A 19,010-nucleotide genomic window follows, 5' to 3' on the forward strand; every position below is an offset into this window, starting at 1 on the left:
TACAGTTTATACAGTTTATAGGGTCACTCCAAGCCTGGATCCAAACACACACACACACACCCAAGGCTTGAGAGGGATAAACTGCCTACACGTGTGCACGTGTGCACGGCAGGGCCTGGGAGGGGATATACTGTTGAATGGCCAGCCCCTGTCAGATATATTGTGTCTTTTACTGCCGTTGGCTTGTGTTCCACTTAACGCTCCTTACTTTAACACACACAGTATATCACTCAGCTGTCTGCCTTCCAGCACACTGCTCCTCGACTAATCCAATGGGTCACTGCAGAAGCCCCCCGGTGTCACTGTAGCAGGGTGCACACGGGCCCAGAGACAGGGTCACACTCAGAGCCAGCCACACACACACACACACACACACACACACACACACACACACACACACACACACACACACACACACACACACACACACACACACACACACACACACACACACACACACACACACACACACACACACACACACACACACACACACGCTCAGCATATAGTACACTGAGTGTACAAAACATTAGGAACACCTGTTCTTTCCATGACATAGACTGACCAGGTGAATCCTGGTGAAAGCTATGATCTCTTATTGATGTCACTTGTTAAATCCACTTCAATCAGTGTAGATGAAGAGGAGGAAACAGTTTAAAGAAGGATTTTTAAGCCTTGAGACAATTGAGACATGGGATGTGTATGTGTGGCATTCAGAGGGTGAATGAGCAAGACAAAATATTAAAGTGCCTTTGAACGGGGTATGGTAGTAGGTGACAGGTGCACCGGTTTGAGTGTATCAAGAACAGTAATGGGTTTTTCACGCAACAGTTTCCCATGTGTATCAAGAATGGTCCACCACCCAAAGGACATCCAGCCAACTTGATACAACTGTGGGAAGCATTGGAGTCAACATGGGCCAGCATCCCTGTGGAACGCTTTCGAGGGCAACACTAAAACACTAAAACTAACACACGCACACACACACACACACACAAAGTCATGCAACTGTGTCGCATATAATACAGCCAGCAGATCCTGACTAAGCCGACCTGATGTTGCTACCTCACTGCTCAACAGTGGAGGGAAATTGTAAAAGCCTTCTTGGCTGTTTCCATTCTTTTAAGAGAGGCTCATTAGTGCTGTGGTGAAATGTGTCCGGTGGAGGACGTGTGTTAAGATCCCCTCGCAGCCAAAGGCATGGCTCGTTAGCCGTAATTAACATCTTCACACCTTCCAGCCAGGCTGTTAATCCACACACACAGACGCGGAGAACCCCCCCCCCCCATACACACACACAGGCCTGGCTAACACACCAGGCTGTGTGACACAGGTCTTATATAATGTGAGCTGGTTATGGAAAGCCTGTGAACACGATAGCCCCACTGAGCTGCAGAGGATTGCTGCTGTGCTCAAGCTGAACGCCACAATGGTGCCCCAGTGACCGATAGCCTGTATGTGCCCCATCTGTCTGTGTGTGGGAAGATGCTTCTCTTAGCTAGTAGTGTGTGTGTGTGTGTGTGTGTGTGTGTGTGTGTGTGTGTGTGTGTGTGTGTGTGTGTGTGTGTGTGTGTGTGTGTGTGTGTGTGTGTGTGTGTGTGTGTGTGTGTGTGTCCGTCCACGTGCATGCCTATGTCTATAGCTTGGATTAATAGCCCCCTTAGCCCTCCTCCTCTGTTTTGTGCGATCCTGCGAGCCGCATCAAGTCGGAGGGGTGTTCCAATTCAACTTTGAGCGAGGGGTAATGACTTGAAAACCTTCCTACTGGGTATCATGGTGTCGTCGCTGGCAGTACATGGCAATTATTTTATCTCACATTATTTTATTTAAAGTTAGCAGCCTACACAAGAAATAACTAATACTGATAACCATCTAGATGTCCCCTTGATTCTTCAACGAGTTGGATGCGAATGGATTTACTTCAGAAACCCGACAAGGCACAACATCTCCGTCATTCGCATGAGAAAGAGATGGAGATATCGGGGATGTAGGTCGGGGTGCCTTGTAAGGATCCGACGGCGATTGGGAAATCTGCCTCTACCATCAGTCCTATTAGATAACGTACAATCATTGGATAACAAAATAGACGTAATACAATCACGAATATCCTACCAATGGGACAAAAACTGTAATATCTTATGTTTCACCGAGTCGTGGCTGAACGACGACATGGATAAAATACAGCTGGCGGGATTTACGCTGCATCGGAAATATAGAACAGCTGCCTCCGGTAAGACAAGGGGTAGCGGTCTCTGTGTATTTGTAAACAACAGCTGGTGCACAAAATCTAATATTAAGGAAGTCTCAAGGTTTTGCTCGACTGAGGTAGAGTATATCATGATAAGCTGTAGAAAACACTATTTAAAAATAAAGTTTTCGTCTATATTTTTCATAGTTTCTATTTATCACCACAAACCGATGCTGGCACTAAGTCCGCACTCCATAAGCAAACAGGAAAACGCTTCTCTAGAGGCAGAGCTCCTAGTGGACGAGGGCTTTAATGCAGGGGAACTTAAATCCGTTTTACCAAATTTCTACCAGCATGTTAAATGTGCAACCAGAGGGAAAAAAACTCTAGACCACATTTACTCCACACACAGAGACACGTACAAAGCTCTCCCTCGCCCTCCATTTGGCAAATCTCACCATAATGCTATCCTCCTGATTCCTACTGACAAGCAAAAACTAAAGCAGGAAGCACCAGTGACTCGGTCTATAAAAAAGTGGTCAGATGAAGCAGATGCTAAACTACAGGACTGTTTTGTTAGCACTAATGTAAAATGTTCCGGGATTCTTCCGATGGCATTGGGGAGTACACCACATCAGTCACTGGCTTCATCAATAAGTGTGTCGATGACGTCGTCCCCACAGTGACCGTACGTACATACCTCAACCAGAAGCCATGGATTACAGGCAACATCCGCACTGAGCTAAAGGGTAGGGCTGCCGCTTCAAGGAGTGGGACTCTATATGAAATCCCGCTATTCCCTCAGACAAACCATCAAACAGGCAAAGCGTCAATAGAGGACTAACATTGAATCGTACTACACCGGCTCGGACACTCGTCAGATGTGGCAGGGCTTGCAAACTATTATAGACTACAAAGGGAAGCACAGCCGTGAGCTGCCCAGTGACACAAGCCCACCAGACGAGCTAAATTACTTCTATACTGGCTTCGAGGCAAGCAACACTGAAGCATGCATGAGAGCATCAGCTGTTCTGGATGACTGTGTGATCACGCTCTCCATAGCCAATGTGAGTAAGACGTTTAAACAGGTCAACATTCACTAGGCTGCAGGGCCTAATGGATTACCAGGATGTGTACTCCGAGCATGCGCTGACCAACTGCAACTGGCAAGTGTCTTAACTGACATTTTCAACATGTCCCTGACTTAGTCTGTAATACCAACATGTTTCAAGCAGACCATCATAGTCCCTGTGCCCAAGAACACTAAGGTAACCTGCCTAAATGACTACCAACCCATAGCACTCACATCTGCAGCCATGAAGTGCTTTGAAAGGCTGGTCATGGCTCATATCAACACCATTATCCCAGAAACCTTAGACCCACTCCGATTTGCATAAAGCCCCAACAGATCCACAGATGATGCAATCTCTATTGAACTCCACACTGCCCTTTCCCACCTGGACAAAAAGAACACCTACGCGAGGAAACTATTCTTTGACTACAGCTCAGTGTTCAACACCATAGTGCCCTAAAAGCTCATCACTAAGCTAAGGACCCTGGGACTAAACACCTCCCTCTGCAACTGAATCCTGGACTTCCTGACGGGCCTCCCCCAGATGGTAAGGGTAGGTAACAACACATCTGCCACGCTGATCCTCAACACGGGGGCTCCTCAGGGGTGCGTGCTCAGTCACCCATGAATGCATGGCCAGGCATGACTCCAACACCATTATCAAGTTTGCCGACAACACAACAGAACAGTGGTAGGCCTGATCACCGACAATGATGAGACAGCCTATAGGGAGGAGGTCAAAGACCTGGCCGTGTGGTGCCATGATAACAACCTCTCCCTCAACGTGATCAAGACAAAGGAGATGATTGTGGACTACAGGAAAAGGAGGTACGAGCACGCCCCCATTCTCATCGACGGGGATGTAGTGGAGCAGGTTGAGAGCTTCAATTTCCTTGGTGTCTCTCTGCTACTGCATAGCAAGTGGTACCGGAGCACCAATTCTAGGTCCAAAGGGATTCTTAACCTCTTGACGGTCACCTAGGATAGGGGGCGCCACAGCGCATTTTGAAAAAAATTTGTGCCCATTTTAAACGGCCTCCTACTCAAACTCAGAAGCTAGGATATGCATATAATTAATACTTCTGGATAGAAAACACCCTAAAGTTTCTAAAACTGTTTGAATGGTGTCTGTGAGTATAACAGAACTCATATGGCAGTCAAAACCCCGAGACAGATCGAAACAGGAAGTGGAATTCTGAATTGCGAACTCAACTTCATCACGTTGCCTATTAATCACACCGTGAGCTATGGTTCATTGAGCACTTCCTATTGCTTCCACTAGATGTCCCCAGTCTTTACAAAGTGATTTGAGTCTCCTACTGTGAAAACTGACAGAATGACACGCTGTGGAACGTGGTCACACGGAGAGGGCCATCACCATTATGACGCCGGCGCCCCTGGTTACCCTCCCCTTTCGAAACGTTTTGAAACACAATGCAATCGTCCCCCTCGAATCTTATTGGAGCTCTCGTTGAAAAAGGCCCTACAGATTTATGTTATACAACGTTTGACATGTTTGAATGAACCTAAATAAGAAAAAAATGCATTTTGTTGAAAGAGTAGCCCCGGGCACGTCGGAACTTTTGGTGAAGCCTTCAGAACGCGTTAACAAGAACAAGCTATTGGGACGTAAAGGATTAACTTTTTCGAACTAAAATGTATTTGTTGTGGACCTGGGATTCCTGGAAGTGCCTAAGGATGAAGATAATCAAAGGTAAGGGATTATTGACAATTGTATACAAGACTAGATGTGATATGCGATTGTTCCAAGATGGCTAGCCTATTGCTATTGCTAGCCTATTGTTCTGAGTATCGCATCCCCTTTTATCGCAAAGTGTGATTACCCAGTAAAGTTATTTTTAAATCTGGCATTACAGGTGCTTTCAAGAGATATTCATCTATAAATCTTAGAATGACAATATTACATTTTAAAAATGTTTTCGAATAGTAATTTAGTAAATTGTAGCACTGTTTCACGGATGCATTTGAGGGAAAATAGTTAGTCAATGTTAAGCGCCGATGTAAAATGCTGTTTTTATATATAAATATGAACTTTATCGAACAAAAGAATGCATGTATTGTGTAACATGATGTCCTAGGAGTGTCATCTGATGAAGTTTGTAAAAGGTTAGTGCTGCATTTAGCTGTTTTTTGGTTATTTGTGATGCATGTGGTTGGTCGGAAAATGGCTATGTGGCTACTTTTACGATATACTCCTCTAACATAATCTAATGTTTTGCTTTTGTTGTAAAGCCTTTTTGAAATCGGACAACGTGGTTCGATTCAGGAGAGGTGTATCTATAAAACGATATAATTTGAAAAAAAAATTTAAAAAAAAAAATTATTACATTTTGTTATGCTAATGGCGATATGATTTTTCACTGGATGTGGGACGGAGGCCGCACAGGGGTTAACAGCTTCTACCCCCAAGCCATAAGACTCCCGAACAGCTAATCAAATGGCTACCCAAACTTTTTGCATTGTCCACCCTTCCTATTTTACCCTGCTGCTACTCTCTGGTTATTATCTATGCATAGTTACTTTAACTCTACCTACATGTACGTATTACCTCAATTACCTCGACTAACCTGTTCCCCTGCACATTGACTCTGTACCGGTACCCCCTGTATATAGCCTCACTACTATTATTTTACTGCTGCTCTTTAATTATTTGTTATTTTTTACTTATGACATTTTTTACTTAACACTTATTGTTGGTTAAGGACTTGTAAGTAAGCATTTCACTGTAAGGTTTTATTCTGCACATGTGACAAATAAAATTAGATTTGATTTGACATGCATTCTACTACTCAATGGGGAGGTCATGAACGGCAACAACACTGGGACACAGTGCTCTTCGCTCCTGCATGACAAGGATTAATGTCTGGTAACCCTCTAAGCACAGAGAAGTACAAGATTGAACAGTATATATAAATATAAAGTGCATTCGGAAAGAATTCAGACCCCTTTACTTTTTTCACATTTTGTCTCTCTGCTTTGGTTTGTTGTCCTGTTGGAAGGTGAACCTTCGCCCCACTCTGAGGTCCTGAGCGCTCTGGAGCAGGTTTTCATCAAGGATCTCTCTGTACATTGCTCTGTTAATCTTTCCCTCGATCCTGACTACTTTCCCGATCCCTGCCACTGAAAAACATTCCCACAGCATGCTGCTGCCACCACCATGCTTCACCGTAGGGAAGGTACCAGGTTTCCTCCAGACGTGACGCTTGGCATTCAGGCCAAAGACTTCAATCTTGGTTACATCAGACCCGAGAATCTTGTTCTAATGGTCTGAGAGTCTTTAGGTGCCTTTTGGTAAACTCCAAGTGGGCCTTCATGTGCCTTTTACTGAGGAGTTGCTTCTGCCTGGACACTCTACCATAAAGGCCTGATTGGTGTAGTGCTGCAGAGATGGTTAACATTCTGGAAGGTTCTCCCATCTTCACAAAGGAACTCTGGAGCTCTGTCAGTGTGACCATTGGGTTCTTGGTCACCTCCCTGACTAAGGCCCTTCTCCCCCGATTGCTGAGTTTGGCCTGGCGGCCAGCTCTAGGAAGAGTCTTGGTGGTTCCAAACTTCTTCCATTGGGGATCTTCAATGCTGTAGACATTTTTTGCTACCCTTCCCCAGATCTGTGCCTCGACACAATTCCTTCGACCTCATGGCTTGGATTTTTTGCTCTGACATGCACTGTCAACTGTGGGAACTTACATAATAGACAGGTGTGTGCCTTTCCAAATCATATCCAATCAACTGAATTTACCACAGGTGGACTCCAATCAAGTTGTAGAAACATCTCAAGGATGATCAATGGAAACAGGATGCACCTCAGCTGAATTTCGTGCCTCATAGCAAAGGGTCTGAATACTTATGTGAATAAGGTGTTTTTTATTTTTAATACTTTTGCAAAAATTACAAAAACTCTGTTTTGGGGTATTGTGTGTAGATTCATGAGTAAAATTGTATTTAATCAATTTTAGAATAAGGCTGTAACGTAAAACAAAATGTGGATGTCTGAATACTTTCAGAATGTACTGTGTATTAATATTATTATTTCTTTTTTGCAAACAACAAAAAACATAATTGAGTTAATAAAGCCGCATACAAACAAGGTCTCTTTTTTTGCTTTCTTGAGTAAGGCAGCTCCAAAATGCAGGTGTTTCAGCCTAGATCAGTGCTTTCTGTGGTGGTACGTTAGCCAGTGGAAAATACATCCCCGCAAAATCTACAGGGAGAGCTAGAAAGTTCAATCGCCTTGGGTGCTGCCATAGATTTACATTAGAAGTGCCCATCCAAGAAAGCTCAAGGTCAATGGCCACAGATAAAATGGCATCAAATCATGTTATATCTACCGTAGCTTTGATTAGACTGATCATGTCAACATCATACTTTCAAAATCTTAGCTAGCAAGCTAGACAAGCAGTCATCATCATGAATCAAGTCGACAATCTACTGGCAAATCCTTTTCAATCTTGTCATATGAAGAGAAATTATAGATAAAATGTATCAGTGCTTATCGGCCATGAACATTACACAAAAAGTTGGAAAACGCAAATTCAACAATGAGTGGTTTGGAAGGAATCAGTAGCTAACTGCAAGAGTTGCAAAGCAATCACTAGCCTGCTATTTGGTGGAGAGGATGTGTGTTCCAAGTCTGGGTTTAAGGATCTCTTTTCCAAGTTTAAAGGATAAACATTCACATGCATCACCATGGGCCAGGAAAAGTTGAACACATTGGCTATGCTGTCAATCCAGCATGACTTCTGCTGCATTCAAAACAACTGGAAACTTGGAACTGGGAAATCTCAGACTTCAGTCAGTTCAAGACAACTGGGAACTCTGACAAAAACGAGCTCCGATTGGGAAAATACGTTTTGAACGGTCATCCAACTCGGAATTCCAAGTTGGGAACTCGGGCCTCTTTCTAGAGCTGTGACCTGAAGATCACTGATGTCATGATTCAACCGTATTTTTTTCAGAGTTCCCTGTTGTCTTGAAGTTTGAGGACAAAAATTTGCCCACAAGAAGGACCACCGTGCCATCTTCCTGTTCAACCGAGCACAGCACAACAAGGTGAGTCCAAAAATGTCTTGTATGCTACTGCATAAATTATGTAATATGCCAGGGAGATGTGTATACTGTGGCTAAGAAAGTAATACTAAGCGTATGCTGTGTAGTAAGCTGTTAGTAGCCCATGTGCCTCTCCCAAATAATTTGGTCCCTTATCCGCTCATATATTAGCCTACTGTTCTGATTTGTTGGTGCACAAATAGCCTATAACCTGAAATGCCATCATTGAATATTGTAAGAGCTTTTATTGTTTGCTTATATGCTCCCTTTATTTATCCTACGGTTCTGATTTGGTATACAGGGAGAATACTGTAAGAACGGCCCATGTTCTGAATTCTGTTGCTGTACATTTCAAAGTGCTGATTAATAGATTTATTGACTTCGTCCGTCCAAGCTCGCTCATTAATGTCTTAATCGAAATTACGGATTGCCTCTTATCTTGTACATCTCAAATGTCAGTAGAAACCACATTTGTTTAACCTGTTAGGGCTAGGGGGCAGTATTTGCACGGCTGGATAAAAAAATGTACCCGATTTAATCTGGTTACTAATCCTACCCAGTAACTAGAATATGCATATACTTATTATATATGGATAGAAAACACTCTAAAGTTTCTAAAACTGTTTGAATGGTGTCTGTGAGTATAACAGAACTCATTTGGCAGGCAAAACCCTGAGACATTTTCTGACAGGAAGTGGATACCTGATGTGTTGTATTACCTTTAAACCTATGCCATTGAAAAACACAGGGGCTGAGGAATATTTTGGCACTTCCTATTGCTTCCACTAGATGTCACCAGCCTTTACAAAGTGTTTTGAGTCTTCTGGAGGGAGATCTGACCGAACAAGAGCCATGGAACGATGATGGCCCATTAGACACCTGGCGCGCGAGTTCATGTTGGGTACCCTCGTTCCAATACGTTATAAAAGAGAATGCATTCGTCCACCTTGAATATTATTCATGTTCTGGTTAAAAAAGGCCCTAATGATTTATGCTATACAACGTTTGACATGTTTGAACGAACGTAAATATATTTTTTCCCCTCGTTCATGAAGTGAAGTCCGGCGGGCTTAGATCATGTGCTAACAAGACGGAGATTTTTGGACATAAATGATGAGCTTTTTTTAACAAAACTACATTCGTTATGGACCTGTGATACCTGGAAGTGACATCTGATGAAGAGAATCAAAGGTAATGGATTATTTACATAGTATTTTCGATTTTAGATCTCCCCAACATGACGGCTAGTCTGTATCGCAACGCGTATTTTTCTGGGCGCAGTGCTCAGATTATTGCAAAGTGTGATTTCCCAGTAAGGTTATTTTTAAATCTGGCAAGTTGATTGCGTTCAAGAGATGTAAATCTATAATTCTTTAAATGACAATATAATATTTTACCAATGTTTTCTAATTTTAATTATTTAATTTGTGGTGCTGACTTGACTGCCGGTTATTGGAGGGAAACGATTTCCTCAACATCAATGCCATAGTAAAACGCTGTTTTTGGATATAAATATGAACTTGATAGAACTAAAAATGCATGCATTGTCTAACATAATGTCCTAGGAGTGTCATCTGATGGAGATTGTAAAAGGTTAGTGCATCATTTTAACTGGTTTTATGGTTTTGGTGACCCTGTCTTTGAATTGACAAAACATTACACACAACTCTTGTAAATGTACTGTCCTAACATACTCTAAATTTATGCTTTCGCCGTAAAACCTTTTTGAAATCGTAAAACGTGGTTAGATTAAGGAGATGTTTATCTTTCAAAGGGTGTAAAATAGTTGTATGTTTGAAAAATTTTGACATTTATTTGGATTCAAATTTGCCGCTCTTGAAATGCACATGCTGTTGATGGAGTGCACCACGGGTGGGACGCTTGCGTCCCACCTAGCCCATAGAGGTTAAGCAAGTCAGCCATATCAGCTATGTTTTTTAAACAGGCAAATGAGGCGGTTTCGCTGCTAGACAAGACAGGTGTAGCGGTCGTTAGGATTCACTCCATGGTGCTGAAATGAAAGCTCTGCTGTTGGGACAGCTTTACATAGGCCCTAACAGTTTGTGGGCACCATTTGTCACTGTTATAGTGCAATTCGTGTATTGTTTAGCTTTGTGTTGTGTTGTGTAGTGGCTTTGCTGACATGCATCTAAAAAAAAATGTTTTTGCCCCATCAAGATTTACATGCTAAAATCACCCGTGAGTTTGAACTTCACTCAACTTCATGAGATTTCCCCATTAGATAACACTATCTAGCATGATTTGTCTGAGACTTTGTAATAATGGTATGGGAATAATAATTCATTTTATTTTGTAAAGTGGTTTCTTGTATCAAACACAACATTTTCAGTCACCTCCTTGTCTGAAAGACAAGTGGATAAACAGGTTGTCAAGCCCTGCATGTTTTTTTCAAAAGTCTCATGGAATGTACAGTTGAAGTCAGAAGTTAACACACACTTAGGTTGGAGTCATTAAAACTAGTTTTTCAACCACTCCACAAATTTCTTGTTTACAAACTATTGTTTTGGCAAGTCGGTAAGGACATCTACTTTGTGCATGACACAAGTAATTTTTCCAACAATTGTTTACAGACAGATTATTTCAGTGGGTCAGAAGTTTACACACACTAAGTTGACTGTGCCTTTAAACAGCTTGCAAAATTCCAGAAAATGATGTCATGTCTTTAGAAGCTTCTGTTAGGCTAATTGATCATTTGAGTCAATTGGAGGTGTACCTGTGTATGTATTTCAAGGCCTACCTTCAAACTCAGTGCCTCTTTACTTGACATCATGGAAAAATCAAAAGAAATCAGTCAAGACCTCAGAAAAAAAAATTGTAGACCTCCACAAGTCTGGTTCATCCTTGGGAGCAATTTCCAAACGCCTGAATGTACCCCGTTCATCGGTACAAACAATAAAATAAAGTGGTGATCCTAACTGACCTAAGAAAGGGCATTTTTACTAGGATTAAATGTCAGGAATTGTGAAAAACTGAGTTTAAATGTATTTGGCTAAGGTGTATGTAAACTTCCGACTTCAACTGTAGGTCTACATTGAACGCTATCTACATTGAACGCCACACATTGGCTGCTACTGTAGGCTGAATGATAGAACAGCTATTTCCATGTTAAAATGTTATGGGATGCATTTTCTCAATTGTTTTTGATGGTAGTCCTCTGGTAAGCCTACAGTATGATTAACCTCTTGGGGCTAGGTGGGACGCTAGCGTGCCACCCGTGGTGCACTCCATCAACAGCAGGTGCATTTCAAGAGCGGCAAATTTGAATCCAAATAAATGTCAAAATTCAAATTTTTCAAAAATACAACTATGTTACACCATTTGAAAGATAAACATCTCCTTAATCTAACCACGTTTTACGATTTCAAAAAGGTTTTACGGCGAAAGCATAAATTTAGAGTATGTTAGGACAGTACATTTACAAGAGTTGTGTGTAATGTTTTGTCAAGTCAAAGACAGGGTCACCAAAACCATAAAACCAGCTAAAATGATACACTAACCTTTTACAATCTCCATCAGATGACACTCCTAGGACATTATGTTAGACAATGCATGCATTTTTAGTTCTATCAAGTTGATATTTATATCCAAAAACAGCGTTTTACTATGGCATTGATGTTGAGGAAATCGTTTCCCTCCAATAACCGGCAGTCAAGTCAGCGTCACAAATTAAATAATTAAAATTAGAAAACATTGGTAAAATATTATATTGTCATTTAAAGAATTATAGATTTACATCTTTTGAACGCAATCAACTTGCCAGATTTAAAAATAACCTTACTGGGAAATCACACTTTGCAATAATCTGAGCACTGTGCCCAGAAAAATACGCGTTGCGATACAGACTAGACGTCATGTTGGGGAGATCTAAAATCGAAAATACTATGTAAATAATCCATTACCTTTGATTCTCTTCATCAGATGTCACTTCCAGGTATCACAGGTCCATAACGAATGTAGTTTTGTTCAAAAAAGCTCATCATTTATGTCCAAAAATCTCCGTCTCGTTAGCACATGATGTAAGCCAGCCGGACTTCTCGTCATGAACGAGGGGAAAAAATATATTTCCGTTCGTTCAAACATGTCAAACGTTGTATAGCATAAATCATTAGGGCCTTTTTTAACCAGAACATGAATAATATTCAAGGTGGACGAATGCATAGTCTTTTATAACGTATTGGAACGAGGGTACCCAACATGAAGTAGCGCGCCAGGTGTCTAATGGGACATCACCGTTCCATGGCTCTTGTTCGGTCAGATCTCCCTCCAGAAGACTCAAAACACTTTGTAAAGGCTGGTGACATCTAGTGGAAGCAATAGGAAGTGCCAAAATATTCCTAAACCCCTGTGTTTTTCAATGGGATAGGTTTAAAGTCAATACAACACATCAGGTATCCACTTCCTGTCAGAAAATGTCTCAGGGTTTTGCCTGCCAAATGAGTTCTGTTATACTCACAGACACCATTCAAACAGTTTTGGAAACTTTAGAGTGTTTTCTATCCATATATAATAAGTATATGCATATTCTAGTTACTGGGTAGGATTAGTAACCAGATTAAATCGGGTACATTTTTTTTATCCAGACGTGCAAATGCTGCCCCCTAGACCCAACAGGTTAAATAGCCACAGTAGCCTACTTGGCCACTGTTAAAACCGTAACTTAAAGTGGGTACAGCCTCAGTGTTCACAGTAAATGTGCAGTGGAAGTTGCACAGAGCTTTCAAGTTTGCACTCAGCAGACCTGAAATTTGCTCAGCTACGTAGTAGCCAATATCAGGGTGACAGTCACGGTAAGCACACGCATAGCATGATGAAACAGTACACCCATAATCAATAATTTTTATAAAAAATAAACAATCATCAGTTATAACTGAAAATGTTCAATTATTTGTTTAAAACTAACAGTGAAATACGACTCAGATTCAACCTCTGGTTTAAAAACAGAAGTCCAAACTCTCCCGGTACCGTAGCTCAATGTATGGTAATTGCATGGTAAGAAACAGAAATAAATAAAACACAGCTCAATCAAAACCATCTAACCTATAGCAGAGCACTTTCCACACACCCACCACTTTCCTTTCCACATCCACCACTTTGCTTTCCACACACCCACTCCTTTCCTTTCCTTTCCACACACCCACTCCTTTCCACACACCCACCACTTTCCACACACCCACTCCTTTCCACACACCCACCACTTTCCACACACCCACTCCTTTCCACACACCCACCACTTTCCTTTTGACACACCCACTCCTTCCACACACCCACTCCTTTCCACACAACCACCACTTTCCTTTTGACACACCCACTCCTTTCCACACACCCACCACTTTCCTTTTAACACACCCACTCCTTCCACACACCCACTCCTTTCCACACAACCACCACTTTCCTTTTGACACACCCACTCCTTTCCACACACCCACCACTTTCCTTTTGACACACCCACTCCTTTCCACAAGTTCACTACTTTCCTTTCGACACACCCACTCGCACTTACTGCTGTTGCCATATTGGGATGCAGCTACCCTCTTCTCCTCTTGTTGACCCTCCAAATGAAGTCGAATCTATCGCATGGTCATCCAAACTCCCATGAAGCTCTGCGACCCGAGGCTCTAAAGTGGATACAGGAAGATGGCTGACCAAAACACTAGGATGGAAGCAAATGTAAGTAATTACAACTTCATAACGAATCATGCAAAAATATTCCAATTAAGAGGAATATGTAAGTTAATGTACAGACAAACGAGTATGCGTATTTTTGTGTGATAAAATTTGTTTACTAAAATTGCAATTTAACAAGCTAGCTGATTAGCTAACATTAGCCAACTAGCTATACATTCATGTTGTTTAATGTTTTGGGAACTCCTGAGCAATCCACCAAAACAGGCTGTCATCTTGTGAAACTCGGTGGATGTAAAGAATCTAGCTAGCAAGCTGAAGTATTTACTGCAAATTGTATGTACAATTTTGTAAGCTTGCCTTAGTGTTCATTAGAAAATATTTCAAAGTCAATCACTTGTCATTGTTCTTTATTGTAGTAACGTTAACGTTGGAGATTGAAGATATTTGCCAAGGCAGGTAATGTAACAGTGGCTCTTTTCTTGTTTATGGTGTAGTGGAGGATACAAATACCTGTATGCTATGGATGTTTACCAAGTTAGCAATGAGCACTTGGGAGGCCAGCGTCCCTCCAGAGTGGTCGAGCGCCGTGCGCCAGCTTTTTTGCCCATTGCCTTACACGGGGATCACGCGATATCGTCAAGCAGTAGTTTTCCTCACACAGCCCGCGCACCCTTATCCCGACCGGCGACACTACAACTGCCAGTTGGAGGCAAGACGCTTACTTCAGCGTCAAGCCAGCGGCATACCTTCTCCCTGTCACCACTTACTTTTTATATATTTGTATTATGTAAGATACAATGGATGCCATGTGCATTTGAAAAATGTTTCTGGAAAAGTCCAGTAAATGATTTTGTGTGTGCAAAATATATCAGATAACGAGGGCAGGTCCTGGTCACCTGGATCCACTGGTGATGACAAATCAGATCCAGTCAAATCACATTTTATTGTCAGGCTCCTCACACAGTGCAATGGCAGCGTAAGTGACATAGTAATCAAATAACTAAAAAAGGAAAGCAATCAAATAAGGGGCATTGTAAATATATAACATACTAATAAAAATACTAAATAAACTAAATCAAGCACAAGAGGCATGCAGATAAAAGAAAATAAGATTTTAAAAATGGCCAAATTGGGATATAGCAGGCTATGGACATTGTTTGCCCATGTACATAGTGAGTGGAATAAGGTACAGTACAGTAGCAGCATAGAATTATAGGAAACGATATGCATTAGTAATGAGGTAAGGTGACAACTATTGCATTGGTCTAGTAGACCAATTAAATCAAAAAGTAATTCAGTGTGTACAGTATATTAATAAATGGTAAATGTATGGTAAGGTGTAGTTATCAGCCCAGGGTTCAGCTGTTGGAACAGTCTTGTGGCTTGGGATAGAAACTGGCTTTGAGACAGGTGGTCAGAGACTTGATGTTCACCCTCACTGCAGTGGATCCCTCTCCCCTGTGTTCCGCCACCTCCTGCCTTCACAATCATTGGCCCCTTTCAGGTAACAGGTGAATCTGGACCACCTCATCCGTGACGTCTCGGGTTGCAGGGCTCTTCCAAATGGCTCCTATACACAAAGAAAAAACATTGAGTTACATTTTTAATCGCACATGGTCTTACACATGAGTTTAAGAATTGACTTAAAAGTAGAGAAAACAAGTGCAACAGATTTAATAATATCAAAACATACTGTGAAGAATGGTCTTCAGAAACAAGTCCCTGAAACAGGCCTTATACCCAGTCCAGGTTGAGACTATGGCAAGACGATTTGACAGAATGCAAGGTAGCTTCTGCCACACTGTCGACTTCTTCAGCTCATTGGCACGCATTACAGCCTGAAACCTGAGCTACAGTACAATATGCAAAAGAAGCATTAGAAATGACATACTATGTTGACATATCCCCAACACCTCCTATATTTTATTTACATATATTGGTACAGTCTGTAAAAACAGATGGCCGATACTTCCAATAAGTATGTACATTTAAGTTGGTGACAGTTGTGTTCTTACCTTCAAGCCTGCGGCCCAAACTTGGCACTGCTTGCCCAATAACGTTACATTGAAATGAAGTAAATACTGTGCCAGAAAGAACAGATAGGCAAAGTCTCATCTTGGCTAAGTGAATGTAATGTTACATACCTCCATGGCTATTACATCCACATGGTGCTGCGGTGAATATGATGCTGGGGCTGGCCATTGACCTAATTCAAAGACACACCAGATTAGCTACATAAATAAAAGGGGCTTTTTTTCTCCTCTGATTGGAGCTATATACAGTGCATTCAGAAAGTTTTCAGACCCCTTGACTTTTTCTAAATTTTGTGTTACAACCTGAATTTAAAATTGATTGAACTGAGATTTTCTGTCACTGGCCTACACACAATTTACCATAATGTTAAAGTGGAATTATGTTTTTTGATTTTTATTACAGTAAATAAGGTATGTTTAATTTTAATATGTAATAAAATGTATAGAAAACAGTTTTCACTTTGCCATTATGGGGTGTTGTGTGTAGATTGATGAGGAAAACATTTTATTTAATCCATTTTACAATAAGGCTGTAACGTAACAAAATTTGGAAAAAGTCAAGGGGTCTGAATACTTTCCGAAGGCACAGAATGTGCAAAGCCGTCATCAAGGAAAAGGGTGGCTAATTTGAAGAGTCTCAAATATAACATATATTTTTATTTGTTTAACACTTTTTTGGTTACTCCATGATTCCATATGTGTTATTTCATAGTTTTGATGTCTTCACTATTATTCTACAATGTAGAAAATAGCAAAAATGAAAACCTTGAAATGAGTAAGTGTCCAAACTTTTGACTGGTACTGTATATATAAAAAATGTTTTACACCAGATACAAACAGTCACGTATGAACATCAACTTACAGACGCACACAAACAACAACTACATCTCATCTGCCCAGACCCACACTCTCACACCCCCATCCCTAGTGCCTGTATTGTTGTTTGTCACATGGCCTTAAATTGTACCAATTTCTTTTTCCTCTGTCACCCATGCTATTTCAATAATAAATAATTAGATTTTTCCATTGTGTTAATTTCCAAGTATTTAGTATACGTGTTTTCAAGATAAGTGATGAGAATCTTCCAGCCCATTGGGTATCTCATTACACCATGTCTTGAAATATGCAGACAAATGGAATAAAAGTAAGTTTTCATTGTAATACTTCTGACAGCCAACTTTGTAGCTCCGCCCATAACTTCAACTTCATAACATTCCCAGAAAGCATGGATTATTGAGTCATTGTTAGTTTTACACTTAAAGGGGAATTTTACCCTGGGGGACTCTGGGCTTGTTTTCATCATGTCTGAGGCATTTCTAGGACAGTGAGATATGTTTCACACATAACTGCCCAGAAGGAAGGCAGGTCATGGCACCTATTGGCAGATTCATTGCTAAATATACCATTTTTTTCCAGTCTCTGAAAGACTACAACTTCTGTTGGGTGTTGCTTCATTCCCCAAGGCGGGGACCAAACAATCCTTCTTTCAAAGCTGAAAAAGATGACCAGATGCAATGGTTTCAAGTGATTCCTCTCATCAACACGAATTCGACAATGGAGCATGTATTAGCTACATGGTGACATTCAACCATACATGTTTCAATCGGAATATAGCAAAGAGGAAACAAAGAGTTGGATTTAGCTAACGTTAGAAGCTCAGCTATAGCCAATGCCAGCACCAAGAGGGAAGATGACAAATATGGTGCCTACCTAAGTAAGTTATTTTTCCTGTAAGCCACCTAGCTAACTTTATCTACTGAAACCCATATTGAGTATTGCAGGCTAACATACTACTGTGTTACAGTGGGGGGGATCCAATAATTTTTCTTTTTGCTCTTAGCTAGCTTCCAGGAATTGTGTACAGATCATTGCAACATGGGGCTGTAAATTATCATGCTGAACATGAGATGATGGCGGCGGATGAATGGCTCAAGAATGGGCCTCAAGCTCTCGTCACAATATCTCTGTGTGTTCAAATTTCCATGGAGAAAATGCAATTGTGTTCGTTGTCCGTAGCTTATGCATGCCTCTACTACAAGCCCACTGCCACCACGGGGCACTCTGTTCACAATGTTGATGTCAGCAAACCGCTCGCCCACAGATGCCATTCACACTGTCTGCCAATATATCCGACAAACACTGGCTTCAAGGGCATTATCACTTTTATACAATGGGTTACCAACATATTTAAATAATGATAGACATATTTACATTAAAAATGTTATTTTGATTAATTTATTCATACTATTTCATCCTTCCACAAGATATAGTCCCGACACATCTAGAGTTGCTAGAGACCCGACCCAGTAGTTCGTTCTTTTTGTTCTGTATCTATCGACGCGACCCAGTCGTTCAATCTATAGACACGACCCAGTCGTTTGTTCTAAATTATTCATTACCATACTGACTGGCAACGTTCTTATCCCTTGCTTGCTAGCTAGACAACTACGGCTAATTTACAGTCACCTCAAAAAGCAGGCAGAATAACAGCAAAGTAGCTGCATTTGCATTTGTTTAAGCTTTTTTCTAGTTAAGATTTATTTGGATACAACCATAAAAATGAGCTAATGATGCGCGACTTTGCCTTGCAGAAAAATGTGCCCTCGTCAGGAAATTTTTCAGACAAAAGAAAGACAATCCATGATATTCATTTGAGCTGATTTTAATAAATGAAACCATGCATTCTCTTTGTTATCCACCACAGCTGACATAACTATAGCTACTTATTGTTTGTCACATTTATCTGTACATTCCCCTGGATTGTGCATTGGTTGAAATATCTGTCGGAGTCTGTGCTACTACTTCTGCTGCCTTGCTTCAGCTTTTTGAGTGTTGATGGTGCTGCAGTGTTCTCTTTGTTTTCAGCCAGGATGTTACTCCAGCATTTTCAGTGTCCTTCTTATGGCACCAGCTGCGACCGATGGGTGGGTCATTTAGAAACCGGTTGAGCCCACCCCGGAGTGCCAGGTTCTGCTCCCCCTTCCCATTTCGTACATTTCCATAA

General features: G+C 41.2%; 1 long non-coding RNA gene across 1 annotated transcript; it reads right to left on the minus strand.

The window, feature by feature from the left end:
* Nucleotides 1–14,897: 14,897 nt before the first annotated feature.
* LOC123727758 (uncharacterized) lies at nucleotides 14,898–15,891 on the minus strand. The gene is made up of 2 exons (XR_006759638.2): nucleotides 15,667–15,891; nucleotides 14,898–15,543 (listed from the first exon to the last, which is right to left on the minus strand). It is a non-coding gene; the product is annotated as an uncharacterized LOC123727758 (long non-coding RNA).
* Between the last annotated feature and the right edge of the window lie 3,119 nt (nucleotides 15,892–19,010).

Source organism: Salmo salar, chromosome 16 (assembly GCF_965601325.2).
Source record: "Salmo salar chromosome 16, fSalSal1, whole genome shotgun sequence".
Classification (NCBI taxonomy): domain Eukaryota; kingdom Metazoa; phylum Chordata; class Actinopteri; order Salmoniformes; family Salmonidae; genus Salmo; species Salmo salar.